The 21,678-nt window shown below is 41.1% G+C and overlaps 1 long non-coding RNA gene across 1 annotated transcript; it reads right to left on the minus strand.

Moving 5' to 3' along the window:
• Positions 1-7,791: 7,791 nt before the first annotated feature.
• LOC142042426 (uncharacterized) lies at positions 7,792-21,205 on the minus strand. Its single transcript, XR_012653766.1, has 3 exons — positions 20,997-21,205; positions 11,213-11,272; positions 7,792-8,861 (listed from the first exon to the last, which is right to left on the minus strand). It is a non-coding gene; the product is annotated as an uncharacterized LOC142042426 (long non-coding RNA).
• Positions 21,206-21,678: the final 473 nt, after the last annotated feature.

The raw sequence follows: 21,678 nt of genomic DNA on the forward strand, positions 1-21,678 counted from the left end.
GGAAAAGGGAAAGGACAAAGCTAGGCAGCACCTTGGGGAGCTGGGGTCCCCCCAAGCCCTCCCCAGGCTGCAGCAGTGGGAGCAGCCTGTCTGGTTTTGCAGGGCGTTTGTCTGGCCAGAGTAACCATGAAGAGTTATTTAAAAATAGGAAAATTGCACCTGGTCATTTAAAACATCTCGGAAGGGTTTGTTGCGCCTGTCAGATGAACGGCCATTGAAATTGGCACGTTGGCCATGACATGAGTAATTCTTCGATGAATCAGCCTTTTTGCATAGAAAATTATCCCATCAGAAACACTCTGAGTAGCGGTAGCCTGCAGGCTTGAAGCTTAAGCTCAGTCACGGCATAAAAACCTCCCCAGCATTGTTTTCTTTTGCAGCTGAGATTACCCATTTAGGACTCATAGTTTAGACTTTTTTAGATAACCCCCCTTTTGTATTAATGGCTCTTGCCTGAGAGACCAAGCCTGCCAACTGGATCCTTACTTCAGTGGTTCACAAAGAAGGATGCTTATTTTAGCTTTATTGAACACATTTGGGCTTTGCATTTCCATTTAACAAGTGGGAAATAATGTAGTAAAGGTAGAAAGCTGGTTTCTGTCTCTTTCAAAGTCAATATAGGTGGAGAAAAAACTTACTTGATAGTGTCTTGTTAAGCTTTTTTAGGATTACTCTATTCTTTCCCTTTATTAGTTTCTCTTTGCTGAAGTCTGATGGGCTTCAAATAAACTGAAGGCTTGTGAACCTGGGAGCCTAAGCCCTCCTGCTGCTAAGGAAAGGTTTATAGACTAGTTCCTTTCATTATTGCTTTATAAATGGCATTGTTTGAAGTAGTGTGTACTGCAGCTTGAACAACAACTTGGAGGATGTTAGTTAATTTGCTGTTTGAGAACTGGTGTCTTTTCAAGTGGCTTTTGAGGGGTTCGGGTAATTGTTAGTGTTTGAGACAGATGGGAAATCTGTTGTCAACAAATGTTATCCCACCTCATGCTCAAGTCTGGGCAATGTCCACTGCGTGTATGCAGACCTTCAGGACTACAGGTATGCAGTGAGTGCCTTTGGCTCTGTAGGTAGGTGTGACGCTGATATAACTTATGGAGAGCCCTGCACAATTTATCAGGTCGTTCCACGCGATGAGAGAGCCAGAACCTCCCCCAGCTGCAGCCCAGAGCACGCAGCAGACCTTCGTAGATGGCTCTTCCCTTCAAACAGCAGTGCCAGGATTGGAGCAGCATATTCACGTACAGCCTGGTACAGCCTCAACGCTCTCCCCTATGGGGGGGATCTTATGCTGCTTGCTATCGGCAGTGTCCCCGTTTCATAATATCTGAGTCTGTGGTGTCTGCAACACCCAATGGCTTGTTCCAGTGACAGAGGAAAAGATCTTTTGAAACGGGAAAAGGTCCAGGGTGCCTGACTTTAAAAGTGTCTTCTTAAAAGTGCTGCTTTCTGCCATAACCCTTTCCATTCTTGTTTTCTTCCAAACCAAATTTGATGCAGGTTCCTGCAGAATCTGTGCGTTCTCTGGGTTTGGGTCTCCTTTCTCGGTATCACAGCTTCCTTGTGCTCGCTTGGCCATTTCTGCTGTCTCTCACCCCCCAGCTATGAGACGAGTAGCTAGGGACCAGGGTAGACTTTTTGTTCTGTACCTGAACAAGTGTGTCCTGATCTCCGTGGTGGTGCCACCTCAGTACGGGTGTGAGAAACATTCTTCAAAGAAAACAGCCATGCAATCAAATAGCTGAAGGAGGATGAGCACCCTCTGTGGCACAGGTGTACGGTAGTGCTCATCAGAAAAACACTGAGAGTATTTGTGATGGCTTTAAACCGACCAGGCGTCTGGCCAGTAACTGAAAGGGTGCTTTAGCCCATGCGGAGAGAGCAGAAGTCTATTGCAAAGCTTCCTAGCAGGTCGAAACGGCCACTTCTCCTCATGGAGGTCCTTAGCTGTGCTGGGTCAGAGGCCAAGGTGCCCCGGCTCCCCGGGTGGCATGTTCGTGGCCGGGGAGCCCCGTTGCTGCGGAGGCTTTTGCAAAGCAGCCGGAGGCACGCAGTTGGATGTTTCGCAGAGTGACTGAAAGGAAAGGAGGTCCAGCAATAGCAAAGTATTCAAAATATTTTCTTGTTCAGCTTTTACAAGTAAAAGTATAAACACATGTGCGTGAGCGAGAATGATATGACAGCGGATTATGACTGTTTTGGAGTCTTTACCCTCAATTTCCTCTTGCCACATTTACACTCTGAAATGCATGCATGTGGACCGGGATTCTTGTCACTCATGTATACATCCAGCCTGAGGAGCTATAATCAGCATTCAAATATTACAGGAGCAGTTTTTACATTGATTGCAGTGTCTCATTGGTGCTAATTTGTTTGTATGTGATGTTAAATACTTGAAATCAACCCTTCGGGGAGCTTCCAAATACGTATTTTGTGACGAAAACCAAAGGCAAACGGAATAGGCTTTTGAATGGACATAGAGGGAGGGGAAAAAACAACAACAATGGCAAACAGCAAACAAAAATCATCAAAACCAAATGACAATAACTGCATCTTTGTGTAAATATAACACTCTTCTGCAGTGTTTACAGTCCAAACGCTGGGGCACTGGAGAGGGTAAGCAGTCGGAAGTGAGGCAAAACTTCCTTCATTATTATTTACTATAAATGCCTGTTAGTTTTTACTTCATTATCCAAGTTGAATGCAAAACACCATGAACATAAGTAAGTCAAATTTACTGGAAAAAAAGTCTCTTTGCTTTTGCACTGGTGATGGTACGAGTAATTATGTCTGTTTTAAATGTCTGGAGTCTGACTTTCATTTATGCTGTTCTGGCATCTTGACAAAGTTGTAGCATGGGTATAATGATGTGCCAGAGCTGTGTGAAAAGGCCTGAGTGTACAAAGAGAAAGGAATTTATGATTTTTGAACTCGACAGTGCCCTTTAAGCTAACCATGGAGGAACTCTGCTTGTTCTGCCATATATTGCTTCATCTCTGGCCGCTAAGGGTTACTATTGTCATTTGTTGAATGTGTAATAGGATTTAGAGATGGATTAAGCTAAATGTTTTGGCTTTAGAAGTTTTGTTTTGCTTTGTTTTTCTTTATTTTCATGGAACAAGCCTCTTTTCTGCCTGCACAAAGAAGGTTGTACAGTTTAAACAAAACCTAATGGAAATTCTTGAATGAGGCAAAGATGCTGCAGTTCAATATATTCATTCTGTTTTCGTGGTGATGTGGCATCATCACAACTAGAGTTTGTTATTTTTTTTCTGGTTGATGTGTAGCCAGGCAAAGATTCTGACTTAAAACCTTAGGATTCAGACTCCCAGCCCAGGCTTTTTTGAGAATCATTATCACTGCAGTTGGGCAAGGAGACGCTTTATGGAACAAACCAACCAACCAAAATAAACAGAGAGCTCACAGTATTTTTCATGTTTTCAACCCCATGGCATTTTGTTTTTCATAACTGGATTAAGCATGCGGGGTTGAAAGTTACTGTAGGTCATAGACTTTTGCCTATTTCCTGAAGGACTCTAATACTGTATTTCCTTTTTTTCATAAGGGAGTAAAAGTTGTTTCAGACAGTGCACAAACAACCATTTTCATAACCCTCCTAAATTCAGAGTAAAAATGATACAGCCACCTAGGTTATGTCTTAAATGGATTACTAAACCGTGTTTACCATCACATTAATCCTGTTCTAATGCAGTTCTTTCAACTGGAAGTTTTCTTCTCTAGTCTGGGCTGAATTTTGCTTACTTTAAAACTTCACTGTGGCTGGGGGAGAGAGAGAAGGGGCACCTCTTGTTTCTAAAGATCATGTACACACATGTAATTTGCTTGTGCCAGGAAGCTGAACCCTCTGCTCCAAGAGTTCCTGCTGCCTTGCCATCGCCCACAGCACCTTTTCTGATCCTTTCAGTGCAAGGTTATCAGGAGAGGCTGTAGGCAGATATTTTTGTGGCTGGACTGGCACAGTGCTGTGACCTGTCGCTGCCTCATGGTTTGTCAGATCACACGATTCCCGTATCTGCGCTGTTGCCTCTGGAAGGCATTTTCATCTCACACACAATCCAGGGAGTTGTGGCATTTTGACTGAAACAATCGTAGAAAATACAAACCAGAACCATATCACTGCAGTGCGTTATTCAAATGAGAGGTCAGATTACCCCCACTGATGTAAGCAGGGTTGCCAAGGTCTAAATGAAGACACAACTTGGCCAAAGGTCTGTTTCTAATGTGAGGTTTGAGGGCTGGTAGGTCTTGCATCTAATCTCAAACAGCTGCAGGACGGTACCAGCTCCATTGGAAAATACGCACACATTTCTGAAAAAAACCCTCCCCAAACAAAAACATAAAACCCACCCGCCCCAAATCTTAATGTATTATTTAAACCTTGCCAGCATAAAACTGAAAGTATAATTGCTCATTGTTGCCTGCTATTTTAGTTTGAGTTCCCTGTATGAGATTATTTAGGTGCATTAAAGCATGCTAAGATATTTCAGTATAATGCCCATGTTGCTTCTCCCCCCGCTCCCACACACACCCCCAGACACCTCAAGGGCCTTTACAAAAGTGCAAGCTCAATTCTTGTATCATATGCACCCCTGTAGATCTGTGGCAGTTTATCTTCATTTGCGTTTGCTAACAGAAAGCAAGCTCAAGATGTGAATTTGGTGTATTGTTAGCATGAGCAAAAAGATAGCTCATTTATTAGTCCTTAGCTTCATTTTGCAGTGCAGCTTTCAGTGTCCTAAGATTACATGAGAAGACACTGTTATAACTACAATCACTCAAGAATTCAACTACAGACATACATAATAAATATGACTACATTGCTCAGAAATTGTTAATGGCCAGCAAAGTATTCTTTTTCTGAATTACTGCCAAGTTTCAAAACTGCATGTGTCATCTTATCACGTACTATACATTAAGTGTTGGTCATGTAAGTCAGATCTGCCCTATGGGTATTTTAAATTGCAAACATAACTTTTTGGAAACTCTATTGTAATGTTTTTTATTTGGCTTGGTTTCTAAATCAACATAGTTTGTTCATACCAGTTCAATTGCTTTTTCCTTTTTCTTTGCCACTTCTAGATCCTTTATCTCAACAAGAAACAAAGATCAGGTAATTTGTTAGGTAGCTAAGCATCTAATGCTGTCTAAACTCTCTATAAAATCGGTAGTAAATTTATGGTATGCCTTTTTTCTTTTTTTTCATATGTAAAAGGTATAGAAATGGAACTTAATACAGCTTGCTAGTTAGCCATGAAAGAAACATGATCTTTTTTCCATCAAATATTGGCAATAATAAACTTAAAACATTTAAGATGATAATAATAATAATCTCAAAACATTTGCATTTATGCATCTTTATTCTGCTGTGCAGTTGTAGTTCTGTAGTTCAGCTGATACCCTCCTGCTACATAACATAGCTCTTAGTTTGGGTGTAGTCCCTTGTATGACATCTTTTGAGGTTTCTGCCCATTGCAGGTGTTCCCTCCTGCCTGAGACCAACTGACTGCGCTGCACTGTAACGATGCTCAGTGCTATTTCAGTTTCTTTTTTCTTCCCAAATAGTGACTGACTCTATAAGCAGCCACTCTCTAAATTCCCAAATCACCAACAGGAATGTGAGGACATGAGGCAGTGTGGTGCACCAGAACCTAATCCTAGCTTTTTCCTAGGACACTATCTGTTCAAGGACTTTGGAGAACATTTTTCTTTATGTCACCTGTCTTGAGTACTAGAAACAGAAGATCTTGAGGTGCAGATGAAAGCTTTGAATGTAAATAGATAGAATTTTCTCTGAAAGTTATGGGTAGATAAATGGATCAGTAGAGAGAGTCATGTATTACATGCAGAATACATTTGTGAGGTACAAACACGCTGTGAGGAAAACACAAATATAGAAAAGTTGATTTTTTTAGAAAAGAGAACTGCACCATCTTAAAGTACAGAAGATAAAAGTAGTACTTCCAGCCATTCTATTTCAGTGAATTACTGTATATATAAATCCGTTTGTGCTGGAAGTTGGAGAGGCCTTTTATTTCACAAATACTAGTGTTATCCCAGGAAATGGAAATGAGATTGTGAAAAGATTATTAAACATCACACTTTAGGTTTTAAGTTAGCTCTCGTTCCAAGGGACCAAACACGATCTAACTCTAGGAGGCAAATTAGCGCTCTGTTGAAATGGCTTCTACCAGAGAAGACGCTATAGCACTGGGCTGCTTTAAACTACATCCAGAATAACAAACCTTGTCGTCATCAGTCCATGTCCGCAGCATGTCAAAGTCAAGATTTCCTTGCAGCACAGGTAAAACGGAACGCTGCTACCGCAGGAACAGGGTAGTTTCTGCTGCTGCGTCGTCGTTGTGATGGAGACTCCCAAGCTAGCCATGCCCTTGTCATCCCTGGAGGAGCAGCCCAGCGCGGGGACCCGACCCTCCCTGGCTGCAGCAGCAGCCACCAGCCTGGCTCACGAGGGCACGGCTGTAGGCGAAGCAGACGGAGAAGCAAAACTCGTCTCCCAGGCACCTGCCTGCTTTGCTTATGCCTGGAGCTGGTCCTGCGTCAAGAAGGCAAATGGTCTGGGCAGACAGAGCAGTGCTTTTGGTGGGGGATGGCTTACAAACGTAGCCTGATCTTTAATTTTTAATGTTAACTAGAAATGCAAGGTACAGTGGGCTGAAAACTGATTAAAGAAGAGGAGGAGCCAAGCAAGATTGCTGATCCTCTTGTAATGATGGGAAATGAATCCTTAATACGAATGAAGAATGATTCATAAATATCACTTTCCCAGCTTAACAACCAGCAAGGATCCCAAGATACTTTTTCTGAATAATTTTTCTCAAAATATATTTTAATTTTTTTTTTCTCAAAATATATTTTAACTTGAGAAAAAACTGGAGCATCCCCATTCTCTGTGCATTAAGACTTTTGAAGTCAACAGTCTTTTGGTAGTATTTCCATACAACCAAGCCATCAAAACATGCTTGAAATTGGAGATGTGCTGAGTGTTTTCCGATCTTCTTTGAATGGAGTTCACCCACCCCCATAAAACGTGTAATGAGAAAAGGAACCAGCAAAGAGCTGAGAAATTATACAGTGTCCTGGTTGGAAGCTCACACTTTTACGTGTACCAAAAAACTGGGGTGGTCAGTTGAATCAATTTTAGGCAATCAAGATAGAGAAACCACCTTTTTTCTTGGTGCTTTTGATCCTTGAAAACTATCAGCTAAATGTTTGGCAACTCTGCTGACTTAAGAAGGCATTATGCTACTCTTAGGTACGCTTGCCCCTTCCTGAATACTAAAACAATTTCATTGATGTTTTTCTATGCTTAGTATTCTGTTGATTGATAGGTTATTCTCCTAATTCGGGGAAATGTTCTGGTTACAGTTAAATAACATAAAATGTATGGACATGATTCATTCCTGTGCTGCTGTCACTTCCTCAAATTTTACTTGATCAAAGAAGCTACACCAGCATAAAAGCAGCAAAATTGCAGTGAATCGAGCACACATGCAATACAGAAGACATAATAGTTTTTAATGAGATATGAAATTACTTTCGTGTATTATCTAAACTATTATAGAGTGTATATTTTTTATTGAAATTAAAGATTTATATAGTGTGATACAAATCACATTGTAAGAGGCATAAAATTTACTTAGAACAAATGGTGATAAGATATTAGATCTGTATTTTTAAGGCTTTGTTGTTGATTTTATTAATATTTTTCTCAGTTTGCCCTTTTGAAAGGAAACATCTCAGTTACGGGTGCTGGTTTGTGTATTCGCCCATGTAGCATAAGCTGAATCAACTTGCATTTACTCAGGCCAAAATAATTTTCAGTGGTCACCTTTTTTTATATCTTCACTGCGTAACAAAAATCTAGTATAAAATAGCAACACCTCTGATTAGTTCTGTGAGTGGAGAAGAAACCTGTCATCTATTAAGCTATCAAAATGGAAGTAAAATCATTAGGGAGCAAATAGTCATCTTCCTTTCCAGTATCCGCTGTCTGATGTAATGAGGATGGTGGACTGACATGCTGCTTACATTCCTGATATGACTTGTGGAAGGAGTCACTATCCAAGCAGAGCAAAAAATAGACACCGGTATAAAACTTTGTTAAATTTCAGACTTCTGGTTTTTTTTTGTTTTGCCAACCCAGCATCCTGCAGTTGTGTGTCTCTGCTATTGTAGTCTTCTACACAGACTGAGCTGCCTTTTAATAGATTAGTTAAGACTAAGCAAAGTAATTTATTTGGGTTTCTTTCCCACACTTTACCATTTGTAGCTCGTGATGTACTTCTTATGGTAATACATGAGTGAAATATAAGGTGCTTTCACACAAGGAAGAGATACTACCTCCCCTGTTTTGGACAGAGGGCTCAAGTTGTGCTCTCCCAGTCTGTGCCTTTCCCGGGGCTCTCTCCTCTTGGCCCAGGTGTGACTGCTCCTCAGTGCTCCCAGGGGATTTCATCTGGCCTACAGCCTGGCTGCTGTAAGCTCCTGAAGGACTCCCATGGGAGAGGGCTGTCATGGATAAACTGCCCAGGCAGCAGCAACCTTGTCTCAGCGACCGTCTTTTCAACTCCGCTTCTGGGCTGCTCCGAGTTGTTCCTTGGAAGGCAGGTGCTGCGGGGGGTATCTGTGCAATGCATCGTGTTGCGGATCTCGCGTTGCTTGTTCTCAGGCTAACAGGGCAGATATGTGCAGCAAACCCTTCGCTTCCTGGAGTAGGACCTCCTCTTGTGTGTTGGGTTGATCGGAGGTTCAACCACATGCCCTGGGAGGAAGACAGTCTACAGTCCTTCTCTGCAGGTGGGAGAAGTGGCGTTGTCCTCCTACCAGAAAACGTGGTCACCAAGTTAGAAGTAAAGGGAGGAAAATGGGGCAGTGACTGTTTCTGAAGCTTATTAAGATGCTATATTCAGGCAACATACCTTCTATTATAACTGGATCTTACTATGAGTAATATTTCCTAATTAACCACAGGGATGCATGAGCTTTGCAGACTGTAAGACTGAGCATAGGAAATGTCCCAGGTCTGTTTTTAATCAAATTTATGTTGTTGTGAATTGCTTGCTTTTGCAAAAAGTTTCAGGGGTAGCTAGTCTTAGGAATTACCCAGGGGGCGTGAAGATACTCCCAGTTACATCCTTGTAACATCTCTGGAGCTGTACCTGTGTTTCTTAGGAAAGAATTGTTTCTATAGAATTAGAACACGCTCTGAGTGGACATGGGAACGGTGGATGATCTCATTACCTCTATTCTCCTTAGATCTATTCTAAGGCTTTTCAAGCTCACTAGGGACTGTCTTTCCAGTCCATGTAGACCCTGGTGGGTCATGAATCTGGAAACTGAACTTTTGCACGCAGATGAGGATGGATTTGTAATAATGAAAACCTTCAGCTCTTGAAAAAGTTTTTTTGAAATATTCCCTAATGGAAAATACTTTTTTTCTTGTGTGGATCAGGCCAGACTTTGACTGTGTAGACACATACACACACGTGTGAAGAACTGGGGAGCTGTCAGCATATGCTCTGTGTTACAAATGTGGCAGGAATAGCTGTGTAGACAAGTACAGGGGGAAGCTGTGTGCTGGTACAGATGAAAATATCAAGGAGGGAAGAAGAAGAAGAAATTGGAGCGTGGTTACCAAATTTACTCTGGGTCAGACCAGGGCTATGTGTCAATGAACCTCACGGTCCAACACAGGACAAAGAAGGGCAGCATTTAGCAGAGCTAATGCACAAGAAGGTGTGACTGGAGTACTCATTTTAGCATCTTTCTTTTTCATGGCAAATCTATGTAAATAAACCTGTTGCATCTAGGAGATGTTCTTCTGGCTTGTGGCTATTGCACAACCAAAGATATGCCTCTCATTTGTGAAAATTAGGGAGCGTCTACTTTAAATACAATTACAGTAATCAAAACCTCTTAAAAGTTGTGCTGGATTTTTTCAGTGTTAAAAATAAAACCTACTGCTGTCTGTATTAGTATACTTAATTATTAGTATAATAATTAAGCAAGATTTTTTTTTTATATTAGCAACTAGGCATGTGTATGTTGGTATAGATGTGAATACTACATCCACATGGAAAAAAATCAGTTCTGAAGAGACCAGCAAAATTGGTAACCTTGATAAAAAGTCAAGGTTTCCAAGACAAATCTGTCACTAAATTGATGGGATATTGAAGTGTCTGGCAGGATCGGGTCCTGTTTGTACCCGAATAGTGGGGCAGAGCTGTCTTTTTGTTCTGCGCGTGAGTTCTCACACCACCTCGCACAAGACAGGTCTCAGCCCACAGCTGTGACCTGGAAACACTCCCACAGTGTTGGGTGCAGAAGGCTCGCTGCTTTGGCCCATGCAACAACTACCATTACTGTAGGAAGCTTCGTGGTTCGAGAGGAAAGTAAAGCAGACAGCACAGAAGTCTGGACTGGCAGAGACACCCATAAGGGCCCATGTCCCAACTTTGGGGGTTGTCATCTCCTTCCTCTCAAAAACAAAACAAAAAAAAAAGAAAAAAGCAACAAGGTTTTTTTTTTGCTTGCTTGCTTGTATTTGGGGGTGAACTAGTGATCCAAGCACACTTTTGTGATCCTGTCTTGGAGTTGGTGATTGCACCACGAGCCAAAGTCTCTATGCTTATGTGGCTGTGCCGATGCACCACGGGTGTGAGGAGCTCTGTGTATTGGGCACCTGCTGAGCCAAAGATTTGAGATGAATAGCACCCATATTGATTTGCCTATAATGGAGTGGAAAAGAAAAATGTCCAGGTTTTGTTGCAGGTATTTTCATGGGGTATTAAATTGGTGGATTAGTTGCAAACAGCAGTACTGATAAAGTCTCCTGTCCATCTTGATGGTTGGGCCTTTCTATTAAAATGACACATAAATAACCTATTATGTCCCCCACCCATGGAAATTCAAATGCACCTGTCAACTTGATAAAGCACTTGCCTGGAGGAAAGCATTGTTTACATTTTCACTCTATTCTTCAGAAAAAGTGAGATTCTAATTATTTTTCCCACTGTAAATTAATGCTGACTATGATGGTTAGCATATCTCTGTATTGTTATATCTATGCAAAAGTTAAATAATAGAACTGATCCATCATGTATTATGCAATGTGCATTTTTATGACAGGCTTCCCTCTGATCTTATTATGCTTTTCTTCAGAAATACTTACTTTTTTCCCAGCAGCTGGGGGAATCTTTGTTGACTGCTGGTTCAGAAGTTGAAATCTGTCCTGTGTGAAAAGGAAAACGCAATTTACATGTTTATCGGATGCTGAACTCTGCTGTCTTCTGAGGAGGAAAAAATAAGGATATAAAAGTGCACTCCATTAATAATAAGCTTCATTATAGTAGACAATTGGTCACAGTACACAGTACACTAAATCAAGCACACCTAATTCAATAATACAATGCAATTGTTTCTGGATATCTTAGACAGTAACTTTTAATTCAGGAAGGGCAAACTAGTTAAAGTGAAATCAACTATGAACAGAATCTTTCTTCCTTGTATAAAATCACACCACACCTTTGCCCCAAACTTGAAGCTGAACCATAAACCATTTGTTAGGGTTCCTAGCAGTCAGTTTTACTTTGTTTGTAAATTTTTTTTTTATTATTTTATTTTTGGTGCATTTCATGGTTCCTGCTTGAACTGAAGGCAGAACTGCTGAAATACCACAAAGGGGGCTGTTTTTTCAATACAATTGGGAAATATTATTGTCAGAAGAATTTTTGCTATCTGGTTTCTTAACTCAAGCAGGGAAGAAGGCGTTGCTTAGAGGGTCTTGGTACGCTCAGAGAACCCCAGGAGGCAGCCTGATCTTGCAAGTTCTTTTGACAAGTTTTGTAGACCCAACTGGTTTACATACCCTGGTGAAGGCTTATGCAAACTGCCCTGAACCTTTGACCCTTTGTCTACTTGCTACAGTAGATTTCCACTTCTAGATTTCTAGAGAAGCATCAGCGCCAGGCATGGTTAAAATGTTTGCAAGAGCCAAAAATAAAACCCTGGTGCAGAAAAAGGAAGGAGTAAACTGACAACAAGGAAATGCCTTAGCAGTTGAGGCACTTTTGGATTGGGTGCCACTGAGGTTGCAATTGGGGTGCTGACCCTATGGAGGCAGAAAAAAGATCCTTGGGGTGAAGATGGCAGAGGGGATGGGAATGGGGAATGCCAATCTTGACCACAAAGGAAGACCTGAACCTTTGTTGTCTTCATTTTCTTTCTTCCCTTCTTTCCAACAACAAAACCAGCATTTGTTTTACTGCCATGGAACATCAGATTCTTACACAAATATGCCAGGCCCTTCCACTACTGTCCAACTTGTCAGGAAGCTGGTTGTGAAACTTTTTTTCCTTCAGTTCTCCCTCCATGGTCTACCTCTGCAGTGATGTCTGCAAAAAAGCAGCTAATTACTGGTGATTATTTGGAGAAACAGATAAGATAATTTAGGGAAAATTAAAGAAAATAGCCACATATATGTGCTAATACAGCTGTCGCTTTGATCTTGCCATAGGTTGTTAACTCCTTGTTCTGTGAGCAGCCCATATCTACCTGTCTGTACAGCAGCTGGAGCAGTGGGGCTGCAGTGTGAGTTTCTAGATGCCTCTGTGGTAAATCTGTTCGCTAATAATTAATATCCATGATGGAGTAGTCAGTATACTCATTAGGACTATTGAAAGATCAGAGAAAAATCACAATATTTCTAAAGGGGGGCAACCACCCTTCATGGATTTGTATATAAGTTTTACTGAAAGTGCTGAAGTTTGCTTTCCTCTTTCACCTTCTTTTTCCTAGCCCCCTTCTATCTGTTTGAAAAGAAAGCTTGGTCTAAGCAGGCAAAGTAGGAAAATTTTGATTCCTTAGAAAAACCTCATAGCAATTTTTCTATTGTTTGATGACTATTTAAAAAAAAAAAAAAGTTTAAAATCCACACTTGGTCAGGTATCCAACAAAAGAGACCCTCCACAAGAGCACAGTTCACACTATGCTCTACCCTACTGGCACAAGGATACACAATTCCTCTGCTTTCGCTGGAGGAAATTTTCTGAAACTGGAGAATACGCAACTAGAAGCCACCAGTCCAATGTATTTAAGTTCTCAGGTGATTTACTGCCCATGTAGTGATCCAGATTTAAAACTGTTATGTAGCTGCCAGGAACAGATCTGGTCATCTGACGTAAGTCACAGGTGAGTAAAAGCACGTTTCATACCCAGACATACATCTTGTATCCACATGGTCTTGGACATGGTGAATGAAATCTGTGAACACAGACTTATTTCTTTTAACCATTTTCTCTGCATTTAATCTGTTCCAAACAGTAAAAGTCTAAGACAAAGTGTTCACGGCAAATAGGTTAATTGACAAACTTAGCTCATTTGTTTTCTGTTTACAGAATCTTTTTGAACCACATTGTTTTTCTACAGATCTGTTGGGGCTATTTTCACAAATTTTTGCAGAATGTCTTCTGTGGGCAAGTTTTATCCCATAAGATGAACTGCTTCTTATTTACTATTTGTTGTTTCTGGTATATGTTTGGTCACCAAAGTCATATAGTATTATTTCTGCTTTCTGACTGCATTACACTTGTAAACAGATGAGTAATGAATAACAAATGTTGATGAGCAGATAATGAATAGCAGACACTATTCTTTACACAGATATGCCTTTGTATGCATTAAAATCCTGACTTCCATAGGGAAAATAGCTTTTCCTAAACACTTTTGTATATAAAATCCTGTCTGTCTGAAGTTACTGAAGATGCTTTCTTAAGTAACTGATTCCAGCATCCCTTATAAATTTGGGAAATGAGGCGTGGAGAGAGATTTTTCTTACCTATCTGAACCAAACTCATTCTGGGCTTGGAATACAGCAGGATTCTCTGGAATAGGAAGGGAATGTATTTTATCTCCTTTCCTTAGGGCAAATCAATGGACAAAGGCACTGCTATACACAAGGAAATGCAAGAAAGCTGTGGTCTTTAATTTTCATTCACTAAGGTTTTTGCTGAATTGAATATTAATTTTCCTTGACTTAATACTTGAGATGACTTTTTTCTAAATTTATTATTGTTTGGAAGAGTCTATGTCTACTTTTGTATATTATTTATGGATGACTCAGGTGTGGAAACTTAAAACCATGTAAGATTTAGATCTGAAATTATGGTGTAGTAAGCAGCAGACTACACTAGCAACGGGTGCACGGCGGCTAAGAAATACGTGACTGCGCTTTGTAATATCTAAAAGCAGGAGATCAAAATCATCCCCTAGAAAAGATCTGCATTGCTGTTCATTTGGACGTATCCATAAACATGATGCTATCGCAATTCAGAAACAAAGAGACTCTCCACTGTTTCCTAGTGTTACAATGCTGAGCAGCTTGCCATAAATCTATTCTGGGATTTCTCCTCAGTCATTTACAAAGAGGTTATTCTCCGTATATGGTTATTTTCATCATTCAGTCTGTCCATGTCAGTTTATTAAATAAATCGGGGAAGACTGTAACAAAAATGCTTCAGGCATTCATAATTTGACTGAAATAAACAATTCCCAGATACTGCTGGTCCATTATGTTCATAAATAGGACCATTTAGAAACAAGTTATCTATCTGGAGAGTTACTACAGGCAGTTGTAGGTGGGGATATCACACTGGTTTGAAGGTTTTTGCCGCCGATCGGGCTCTGTAGGTCAGAGTATGGCTGCTACGCCACGTGTGCCTGGCAGAGGTCCTCTGCCAACAGCAGACCAAAGGCCTTTGCTAACCTGAGATATTTACAGCCTTCATTAGTGCCCCAGGCGCGACAGCACATGCTATCGCCCCACCAAAGTACGCTGTGTATGTATAAGCATGAGTACATACTTATATCTATACATTTAAGGATTAGACATGAGGGGTATTGGTGTAACTGGTCACGACTTTCTCGTGACGGTATGACTTCTGGCAGTCCTAATGGCTTTTCTTCTTCATGCCTTTGCTTTCCATTTCTCCAATTTCACAATTTATTCGAGCCGAGTTCATTTTCACTTCTTGTAAAGTACCCCATCCTTCTTCCTACAGGGGCTTGAAAATCCTGCCCGCTGTCACAGCTAGTTCTGGGGGAGGTTCAGTGGTAGCCTCACCTCGACCTGGATGCCACCAAAGTGCCTTTGACACAGGCAGCAAGGGTGGTTTTAGGCATGGCCATGTAAATTCTTCTTTTCCTGGAGCTGCTGGCAAGGTTTCTAGCAACAGCGTGTCAGAGATGGGGTTTGCAATACTTAAGGGGTGCTGAGCTTCCCTCAGAGGTTAATACTAGCCAGCTTTTGTTTTTTTAATTGTAGAGCTACACTGGTTTAACAAAGATTGCCTCCAGGACAGCAATTCCCATATTTACAACTCTTACCACAGAAAATGCACTTACCATGTTTATGGAAGTTACTTGAAGTAAATACAGCACCCTCAACTTTTGATGTCTTTTTTTCCTATAATTTCAACACTTTTGCCCTTTCGCCTAAAGTTAACAGCTTGTAAGTTTTGCTAATTATTTGTCATGACCAGCTCACAGTTCCACCCATTCTCAGCTGGTTGGTTTGGTCCATATTGCTCTTTTTATGTATTTTCTTTGAATGCTGCTTTCAAACATTTTTTATACATTTTGCAATGCGTGAAGCTGGAATTGATTCACATGACATTGCTAATAATAATAATAATAATAATAATGTAAGCAGTTGAGAATCAGTACTACACATAATCAAGTGTTTGGAGGCATATGGACATGCATATTTCTCAACTTTTTTTAAAGAACTTTTTTATGCTCCTTTTTTTTTTTTTTTAAGACAGTAAAAGTCAGTCTTCCTCTCATTCCCATTGTAGATCAGAAAATTTGAGGAATACTTTTTTCCTTTCTTGTTTTACAAAAGCTGTCAAACAATAGAAAACCTGATAGTATCTTCACGCACTAACATGGCATTTTCTGTACCCTGACCTTGGAAATATTAATATTAATTGGCTGTGTATCATGTGTATAATAAATTTATACATATACATTTATTATATATTTGTATTGAAAATGTTATCGTGTTCTACTTCAATAACATATTTCTATACACTTGGTGTGGCATGATATAGTTATATAACAAAGTACATTTGTATTTATACTTACAAATGTATTTTTGTCTTTTGTTCTAGGTTATGTACTGTAATTTTCAAAGGGTGATATAATTTACTTCCTTTGTATGAGAAGCATGTTCCTTTCCTTTAAAAATCTGTGTGTTTTTACGTCACACTGTACGTTAAAGGAGCAGTGATTGAAATCATTGTTGTCAAGGAAGAATGTATTAAAATTATTAATAAGACTTAAAGCCACATGAGACTTGCTGAATCATCTGATCTGACCTAAATTTATGACCCTTCCTCCCAGTTCTTCCCTTTGCATAGTTTCACAAAGACAGGAGGATCGAAAGGAGAAAAAACCAACACAATAAAGACCAGTGAAAACTCTATATTTGCATTAGGTCGATGTAACATTTAGTGATTATAATAATACAAACAAATAAAGTATAGGGACATTCACATCAGACCTCATTTCAAGCTGAACTATTATAAAGCGATTAACAGCCTCACACTCCTGCTTTAATTAAGTTATGTTGTGAAATATTCAGCATTTGAACCTGTTCTGGCCTGCCTCTTTTATCATTGAATTACCATCCTTAATGTGTTTTTCTGCTGAAAGATGAATTTCATTTAAGGATTACTGTACACTGCTCTGGCATTTTGTGGTTTCTTGTCAGCCCTTGTGAATCTAGATCATAGCTAACTTCAGTTCCTCTGACATGTCCTATATGCACAGTCTCTTGACTAGCCTGTCTCGGTGGATTTATTAACTCATATTGTATTCCTGTAGAAATGAATGGACATTTTTGATTAACTTAATGATAGAAATTTCAGATGACAGTAGAGTTTACTTTTGGAGCTTACTTCAGGTTATGTAGGCCACAGCAGCTCTCTAGTGACCTATCACTTCACAGAAATGCATTTTGAAAGTTTCAAGGCAATGGACATCCGTCTGCCAAGTACTTTAAGATGGTGCTAGCAAGGAGGGAATTGAATGGTCCTTCAGAGCTGGGGTGTCTAAATCCACAGCCACCCCCAGCGCTGCTCGTTCCTTTCCCAGGGTTGGTTTTCAGCTGTTATATCCCACTGCATATTGCAGAGTCTGCCTTCAGGTAAATTCATGCTACCAGATGACTTTGAGGAAGGGTCAATGAGTGATGCTCCAGCCAAGCGTCCCGTTTCCCTTCTCTCTGCTTGCGCCTACCCTGGACCAAGGTGATGCAACTCAGCACGGCAGCATCAGTTCTGGTGGTGCTTTTTCACCCTCGGTTGTCTGATGCTCAGGCTGTGCTTTTAAGGAGGGGAGGACGTGCCAATCAATGTCGCCACGTTCTCTTGGCTGGTCCTTAAAGGGAGTTCGCTAGATCTTGAAATGTGACGGCAGGTCACCTGCAGACCTGTCTGCTCTCAGGGTGGGTGGCAAGGCAGAGGCTCCCGATGCCATACCTGGTCCCGTATGGATATGGTGCTGCAGGGATGGCACCCAGAGCCGGGAACTCCCAGAGGAGGTCTTCGCCCTGGCAAGTTGCAGGTTTGCTAAAGCACAAAGGTTTGAGTGACGTGGCTTTGGCTTCCAGCACGGTAATTATATACTGTAAAATACACTCAGCTCTGGCGCTGATCGAAAATACATGTGGTAATTTACTTGTGTGTAGGTAGTCTAAGGTCCATGCTGTCCTCTGTTCTGGACAAGCACAGCGTGCATATCTTTGCCCCCAGAGCTGACAGCTCAAATGGGCAAAACGGAGCTGCAGAGAACGATGCTGGGTTCACAGTGAACGACCCATGGCTTGCAAAACGTGGTAAATAAACCCCCTTACTTGTAGGTAGGGACAAACACGAAGGAAGGACAAGCAGATTTAATGAAAGCAGGCTAAGATGAAGGTCAGAGAAGCAGCAGGAGAACGTGCAGGATTGATTCAGGAGGGAGGAAAACACTCTGAAGAAAGGAAGGAAGCAGTACACGGGAAAACACGTCTAGTGTAAAAGGAGGATCACGACAGAGATCGTCCTGTTTGCTGTGTGATCCCCTGCAGACTGGGTTTCTGAGCTGGTTCTCCCAGGTGTTTCTCTTCCCTGAAGTCATAGATGAGGGAGAGGACACGAGGCCGGGAAGCGCTTGGTGCTCTTGTTTGGAGAGGTCAGACCTCTCGGTTGTGAGACACAGGGAGGAGGGTAACGTGGTGGGGTCTCTGTTCCCATTTCACAAGCTGTCCCAACAGAAGCTGCCTTTCTGCTTTCATGAGAGCATTGGCCACCCAATTTTTATGGAGCAACTGCGTATGGCAGGCATTTAAGACACCCTTGTGTTGCAGGCAGAAGAAAATGCAGGCCTTGTCCTGTCCTTGTAGCTGTTGCCTGTTCCTAACAAGTTGTTCTAAATGAAATCCTTTTAACCCTGGAGACTTTGGTGTGGGAAATTCAGATTGTGCATATTTTACCTTAAATTTCAGATGACCTTTCTTTGGTTTAAAAGGCATTAAATTGTTTAGGACTGATGCAAATGAAAGCTGGCACTGAAATGAAGTTTCCTATTGTTCTGTCGTTCCTGGAAAAGAGTTGGAGATAATTTGCAGTGCGTGATCTTGCTTTCTTAACTCACCTAAAACCAATCCTCTCCTAAGGCGGTTGCTCAGAATAGCAGCGTGCACGTCAGGATCGTGGCGTTGGCACACTGTGCTAGTTACAGGATTCCTCGTAATGCGTAAGAACAGCTGAGGAAACGTGAACTGGAACACAAGCAAACTGAGCTAAATCTAACTTTTCCCGAGTGAGGGGAAAAATTTATCTGGTGATTTTGGGATCTCTTGTAAGAATCTGAGCAATTTATTTCAGAAAAGAAAAAAAAAGGCAAAACTATGGAAAAGAAGGGTTTTTGATGCACCTATCTTAAATTAGATGTTTTCTATGGCTAGCTTCGTAGGTGAGTTCCAACCATTGCAGCCAGTGTAATACATTTACTTGAAAGAATAGGCATGTGCTAGACCAGCAAAAGAGTTATTTCCTCTGCATTAAGTAGAAGTGTTTGGGAAGACCATGCCAGTGTATTGTAAGGATATAACAAAATCACCAATCCCTTCCTACTGTAAACAGGAGTAGCATCTCATGGGAGAAAATGAGTGACGCAAAGGTCTTGCAAAAGTGAAGGGTTAAAAAGCTTGCACTTCAGTGGGAGTTTAAAAATGATGCTTCTTATCATCAGTTCTAGTTAAGGATAAGGGGTGCTTAAACTGTGTGCTACGATCCGTCTGAAGTCTTGAATTCTGCTCAGCCTGTGTAAAGAATTAACGCAAAAAAGGTGAAATGGAAATTCTGACTGACACAGGGAGGTACAAAACCTACCCCAGCACACGTGTTTAGAGCAAACCAGGAAACTAGGTAACTGTGCCAATAAACTAGCTTTATACAACTCACTAAAATACACCTTATTTACTCTGCCTCATCTACAATGCAGTTAGCAGCACAAGGTTATTTTAATACTATACAGAGATCAGAGACTAAAAAGTGCTTGTGGGTACAGGCGCAAAGGCTTCTCAAAGAGAGAGAAATACAAATACTCGTTCACGAAATTCTCGGGAAGCTTTCTTTTTTTTTAATCAGCATTGCCATTTTATTGTTTAACCTACCCTGCTTGATCTCCCTACTTTTGGTTAATACGGGAGTCAATTACAGCTTCATCTGTGCAGAATTAACTTTATAGAATATACACCGGGGATTTGTCTATCTCGTCTATTTAGATCTATGTCATAAAAAAATATGTAGTAGAGAACTGCATATGGTACAGGCTTTGCAGATTTATTGTAAAATCATTTTAAATCGGTTAAGCTCTTGCCAGAAGTTAATTAAATATGTTCCTTTGGTGGGGGGCGAGGGGGGGGACACTCTGCGTGTGTGCGTACGTGTGTTTTGGGGGGGGGGGGCCTTCTGTCTCACTAGGTGGCAGTGTGTGATTACATCTGGAAGGACCACGCCAGCCAGGCTGGTGGCTCCAGCTGTGACCTCCAGCACCAGGATGAAATCCCTGCCTCTGCGCCTACCTCCAGAGGTAGCACCACCGTTCACGTCTCTGTCTACACGGTTCACCTCAGCGGCTTCCAGGAGCTCTACAGGCATTTCCTCAGGCTCCCTGATGGGGCTATCGTTGAGGTAGGTGCAAGCAGACTCCTCGCCTCCAGGTTTCGGAGGCAAAGGGGTGCGCTTCAGGAGGGCAGCGGCAAAAGGGGCAAATCGACCCGCCTGACCCCGCACGAAATCGACGCTGAAATCTTCCACAGGAAGACCTCTCTCCTAAACACTAGCTTAAAATCAATGAGTTAATGCGTTTGCAGTGCTAAGTAGCAATTTAGTATTGTTTATAGAGCCATTTAAAGGCAATTATGTAAGATTTACATGGAAACTACACGCATAGAGATTATTTATAAATATCTATTGCTTAGAACCACATAAGCTCATTCCGTACAGGAATTATTATATATATAAATACACAACGTAAGTATCGTGCACATTTGTTATACAGCTAGTGCTACAGGTATGGTCATTGACTTAGTTTTTCCTCAGACCCACAGAGCTAAGGCACAGTTAAATTGATTACTTACTGACATCCTGCAAGTTTTAGATTGAACCCTGGACGTTGTCAGATTTTTAGCAGCCTGTGCACTAAAATACAACACAGGATGGTATTAAAAAGAACTATCGCCCATTACTTGCTTCACAGGCTGCATTTTGTTCGTTGCATTGTCATTTTTGTTCTAAGTGCTTAGAAGAAGTGCATTTCCTTGTTGCCTTTGGTCTCGTGTTGAGAGACCTTTAAAAAAACTTTGGCATCTAAGAGAAAGTAGAGTGAAAGAATATTACTTTACCTACCCAGATAAGAAGTGGGAGCGTCATCACGGAGGTCTGTTTACCATAGAAAACTGGCACAAATGATGCTGAAGTACAAAGTTTTCAGCTGCTCACTTCTAAGGTGAAGGTTAAAGTACATCTTTCCAGCATGAGGCAAACGTTGCTTCTGCTCCTTTGGTTAATGTTTCAAGGCTGTTTTCTTCATTAAAAGATTTTATTCTTAATGTCTTTGCCCTACTTGGCTTTTGAAAGAAAATTTAATTTAAAGGAAACTGTCCTCAAGGAATCCAAACATAATTTTCTGCCCCGGGAACTCGTGATTCACCAGAGTGAAGACACCAGAGTCTTAGAGCTGGCCAAAGAAAACAAGAGAAGGCATGTGGCCTACATGAAGTAGAACTTAATTATTGAAACAAAGAAACCAGCAAATCCAGTCCATGACAAAGTCTGTTAAAGAAGCTTCTCATACAGATCATTGGCTAGATTTTTGCTAGAACACCTTTTCCCTGGTTGAGGTCAACAACACAGCCCCATTCCTACTTTCCACCTGTTACAAACAATAGCTCTTTGCAGAATGGTTTTTCCCAATTAATTTCTTCTCAGCTTTTTGGTCATGAGCTTTCATTCAGCTTCCACAAGGCTGTGGAATGAGGGGCTTGCTTTGAACACCCATGGCAATCTTAACCCAGTGCACTGGTTCAGT

The sequence above is a fragment of the Buteo buteo genome, chromosome 20 (assembly GCF_964188355.1).
Source record: "Buteo buteo chromosome 20, bButBut1.hap1.1, whole genome shotgun sequence".
NCBI classification, from domain to species: Eukaryota; Metazoa; Chordata; class Aves; order Accipitriformes; family Accipitridae; genus Buteo; species Buteo buteo.